The sequence below is a fragment of the Colobus angolensis genome, unplaced genomic scaffold, assembly GCF_000951035.1.
Source record: "Colobus angolensis palliatus isolate OR3802 unplaced genomic scaffold, Cang.pa_1.0 Scaffold5, whole genome shotgun sequence".
NCBI classification, from domain to species: domain Eukaryota; kingdom Metazoa; phylum Chordata; class Mammalia; order Primates; family Cercopithecidae; genus Colobus; species Colobus angolensis.
The window spans coordinates 33993360-33998466 of record NW_012118487.1 but is presented as its reverse complement, the minus strand read 5'-3'; the positions used below and the strand labels follow the sequence as shown (position 1 = coordinate 33998466).

General features: G+C 39.2%; 1 pseudogene across 1 annotated transcript; it reads right to left on the bottom strand.

Moving 5' to 3' along the window:
- Nucleotides 1-1639: 1639 nt before the first annotated feature.
- On the bottom strand, nucleotides 1640-2505 carry LOC105524469 (annotated as a pseudogene). The gene has a single exon (XR_001003767.1). The product of XR_001003767.1 is annotated as a 60S ribosomal protein L6 pseudogene (transcript).
- Nucleotides 2506-5107: the final 2602 nt, after the last annotated feature.

Here is a 5107-nt window from a genome sequence, read left to right as displayed (position 1 = left end):
CTTCTATTTATAAATAATACTTTAATATAATTATCACTTTATTTTTATGAATATAAAATAATATATATATTATGGAAGACAGGAGAGACATAAAATATCAGAGAATAAGAAATAAACTGCAATTGCATCACTGGCCAATCATCATTTCTTAGCATTCTATTGTATGTCTTTTTGTTTTCATTTTTCAATAGATAATGTTTGTATTAGCAGAGATCATATTGAATATACAATTTTGTGTTTTGGAGAGTTCCAAGTGCAGTTGAAAAGTCTAGTTCTAAATTTTCTCTCTCTCTTTTTTTTTTTCTAGAAAATACTGAAACCATAGGAGAACTAAAAACAACAACAAGAAAAAATAAAACTCAAAATACATTTAATCAAAAGTAAGAGAGAAAAGAAACCCAAGAAAATCCCAGATTTCTTTTAAGTGCTGCCAAAAGCAGAGCTGAAAAGGAAGCCCATGTTGTTTCTTCAGGTAAGACCAGAGGTTTCAAGGGGCAGTAAGGGCTTGAAGTTCTCAGAGCTGTCCAGTGAATATTCCTTTTGAACAAGAGGTCTCCACTCTGAAAGGGACAAGATAGACCAGAGCAAGTTGTTTTGCTGAAGGAGGCAGAGGCTGGGTGCGCTGGCTCACGCCTGTAATCCCAGCACTTTGGGATCACCTGAGGTCAGGAGTTCAAGGCTAGCCTGGTTAACGTGGTGAAACCCAGTCTCCACTAAAAATACAAAAATTAGCTGGATGGGGTGGCACATGCCTGTAGTCCCAGCTACTCAAGAGGCTGAGGTGGGAGAATCGCTTGAACCTGGGAGGTGGAGGTTGCAGTGAGCTGAGATTGTGCCACTGCACCCTAGCATGAGTAACAGAGCAAGACTTAATCTCAAAAAAAAAAAAAAAAAAAAAGCAGGATTCAGAGAGGGAAGATTCAGAGCACACCCTGGGGCCCTGAGAGTCCACAGGTGGCAATTCTTAGACAGCAATTGCAAAATGTGACTTCCAAAATGGTGTGACAAGCAAGAACAATGTGGGGAGTTCAGAAGCCCAGGGCCAGTGGTAGAAACTCTCTTGAACAAAGCTGTGCCCTGAGACCTTGTTTGTGGCAATGTTTGATTATTTTAGATTGAGTTATAGGCAATGTGTGTAGAAATCATAGAGATAATTTGGATAGATAGATAATGTTATGTTTTTCTAAGAGAGTTTATTTTTGCTTTTGACAGGCATTTAGGTTACAGAGAATTCACCTTAATTCAATTCAGGATTGAGCTGATTTGAAAGTAGGTTTTATTCTTTGCGATGACTGGTCTACTTATGATTCACTCTGATTCTTAGATCCTTCCTCCTTGGTTGACCTTTGTAGTAGTTTCCTAGGGCTTCTGTGTTAGACTGTTCTTGCATTGCTATAAAGAAATACCTGAGGCTGGGTAATTTATAAGGAAAAGAGATTTAATTGGCTGATGTTTTAGCAGTCTGTACAAGCATGGCTCCAGCATCTGCTTCTGGTGAGGGCCCCAGGAAGCTTGCAATCATGGCAGAAGGTAAAGGAGGAGCAGGCATATCATGTGACGAAAGCAGGAGCAAAAGAGAAGGGGAGGTGCCACACACTTTTTTTTTGTAGTTAGCTATTTAATGAGGTTCTTAAGACATTTAGAACACCAATTTGTGAGGATAAATTCCATTCGTCAGGGCAAACAGATCTCAGGTAGCCCTGGAGCTGAGGAACAGCTTTGATTTTTGGTAGAATTTGTGAGTCCACAGCTTTCTGATCAATCTTGCGCTACTCTGTAATCTCGTATTTCTCTTTTTCTGTGTCGAAGATCTCACCTTCCTGGTGTCTGGGCTTCCGCAGCTTCTTCTTCTTGAAGTAAGCATCAGTAAGATGTTTTGGGATTTTGACATTGCTGATATCGATTTTGGTTGAGGTGGCAATGACAAATTTCTGTTGTGTTCTTCGTAGAGGAACTCGATTGATCGACAGAGGTCCAGTCACAAGCAACAAGCCACTAGCCAGCTGCTTCAGGAAAACCACCCTCTTGCCCCTGTGGCGTCCAGTGAGGATGATCAGAATGGTCCCGGGGGTAATGCTGGCTCACAGTTTTCTCACGTGCTGACTGAAGGGTTTTTTTGCCATGTCTCAACAGCTTTCGAGGCACATCTTCAGTAGGATAGTATCTAGGCATTTTGCAAAGTTTAACCACCCGGGTACCGCCGTTCCTGTCACCACCAACTGGTTTTGTAAGAGTTGCAAGAACCTTCTCCTTCTTTTTCTTTTCAACCTTGGATTTAGCAGCAGAGTACTTCCTCTTATACATGGCCTTTCTGGAATACATGGCAGATCGGGAATACCTGCTAATTCCTCTGACAAGGACAGGGTTGCGGCTGCAATGGGGCTTCCCCTCCTTGGGCTTCTTAGCCTTGAGGTTACCCCTTTTCACCTTGCCACCAGCATCAGCTTTCTTGGCTTAGGGTTTCTTCTCTTTAGTATCTGGCTTCTCAACTTTTTCACCCGCCATCTTGCAAGATGGGAAAGAGAAGTAAGTCGCCACACACTTTTAAACTGCTAACTCTCATGAGAACTCACTCATTCATTATCACAAGGGCAGCACCAAGCCATGCATGAGGGATCTGCCCCCATGACCCAAACACCTCCCACTAGATTCAACATTAGGGATTACATTTCAACATGAGATTTGGGAAGGACAAACATCCAAACTATATTAGCTGCCATAAAATATTTACCATGAAGATGGCTTAGAGCAACAGAAATTTATTCTGTCACAGTTCTAGAGGCTAGAAGTCCAAAATCGAAGTTGGCATGGTCATGCTCCCTCTGAAGGCTCCAGGGAAGAAGAATTCTTTGCCTCTTTCTAATTTCTGGCGGTTGCAGAAATCCTTGGCATTCCTTGGCTTGGAGCTGCATCACTGCAGTCTCTGCTTCCATTGTTACATGACCTTCTGCCCCGAGTGTCTGTCTTCATGTCTCCTCTCTTACAAGGATACCAATCATATTGAATTTAGGGCACACCCTACTCTACAATGCCCTCATCTTAGTTTTTAAAGATCTTTTAAACAACTGGATCTCATGAGAACTCACTCACTATCACTATCACAAGGACAGCACCAAGTCATTCATGAGGGATCTGCCCCCGTGACCTAAACACCTCCCACCAGGGCCCCACCTTACAAGTAATGGCAAAAACTACAAATTATCTTTTGCATCAACCTAATAATTACAACTGTAAAGACCCTATTTTCAAAAAGTTAACATTCTGAGGTTCTAGGTAGACTTGAATTATTTTATTTTGTTTTATTTTTTTGAGACAGAGTCTCACTCTGTTGCCTAGGCTGGAGTGCAGTGGTGCCATCTCAGCTCACTCCAGCCTTCATCTCCCAGATTCAAACGATTCTCATGCCTTAGCCTCCCAAGTTACTGGGATTACAGGCACCCACCACCATTAACTTTTTTGGAGGGAACACTATTCAACTTAATGCAATCTTGAACTCCATTTTTGGCTCCAGCCCTATGAAAGTTCTGAAAATCCTGTTCAACTTCTTAGTGTTTTAGCCATTACTTCTGAATGAACAAATGCCTTGAGGGCATATGTGCACCAAATGTCTGGCTTACCCTTCTGTGTTTCTTCTCTTAAGTTTGTTTGTTTGTTTTATTTTTTAATGGGGGAAGGTTAGCTTGATGCAAGCTTATCAATCATAGCCTGAAATGGGTGTTTATTATAATGTTTTGATTTAATATTTGCCATTATAATTTTCATTGCTCTTTATTCCTCCTTGAGTATTTAATTTCCATTTTGTATCATTTCCATTCAGCCTGAAGAACTTTCTTTAGATTCCATGTAGTATGGAGTCTAATTTTCTCTGCCAATTTTCTAATGAAAAATTATCTTTTTTTTTTTTTTTAACTTAAAATGTCTTTACTTTGTCTTATTATTGAAGGATATTTTGTGGGGTATGGATTTCTGGATTGACAGTCCTTTTTTAAAAAAATCACTTAAAAATGTTGCTCCACTCTCTTCTGGCCTTCATAATTTCATAGTGAGGAGTTGACTCATAATTGAAGCGCTCTCCTCCTATATATAATGCCCCATTTTTCTCTTGCTGTTTTCCAGCTTTACTATTTATATTTGGCTTCTGACTCTGACTCCTAACTTCCAAGTCTGACTCTGATGTGTCTCATGTGGTTATCCTTCTTGGTATTCATGGAGCACCTTGGATCTGTAAATTTATATCTTTCATCAAATTTAGAAAATGTTTGGCTATCACTTTTTCAGATAGTTTTCTCCCCATTTTTTCTTGATTCTCCTGTTTCTGGTACTATAATTCATGCATGCAATTAGGTTTAACAGGTGCCTGAAGCTCTGTTCATTTTTTCCCCCAATCTTTCCCCCACATTGCTCTATGTGCCCATTGGATTACAAATCCAGAAATGCTCTAAGTAAGTGTACTTGTAATTGCAAATAGGAAACAATGTGTGCTAGAGTAATGAATAGTTATGTAAGTGTGGCAATAAGGAAAAAGATATACAGATATATAAGGAGAGGGTAGTCTTATCAATGAGCCCATTGAATTTTTCCATCTCCCAGATAAAATATTTATTGTAATTGGCAGAAATATGAACGAACACACAATGAATAGCATATTAAATAAGTTTTATTGAGAAATTAGGGGAAGAAATCTAATTTCCATTTTGTAACGACACCTACTACTATAGCATTCATTTGTGAGTTCTCTTCCCACTACTACCCCATCTATTTAAGTTGTGATATACTTTTTATTGAGGAAGGTTTTGGTTAGTACAGTGTATTGGAATGGAAATATGGTGAGGCAGGAGAGATAGAAGCAAGTTTGGAGACTGTCACATAACTCAGAAAAATCAAAGGGAGGTAAACTAGGAAGCTCCAGTCTTGCTAACCTGGGAAGAGAAAAGTAAAAGCAGTATTGAAAGACGATAACTTTTCTGTAGAAGTCAAAAGTTACTCTCAGGATTTTATGTATATGTAATTCCATAATTAGAAATTATATAACTGTTCTCAACTTCATCAGTTTTAAAAATTGTTATTTCTCTACTTAATCAGTTTTTAAATAATCCTTATAGATTTC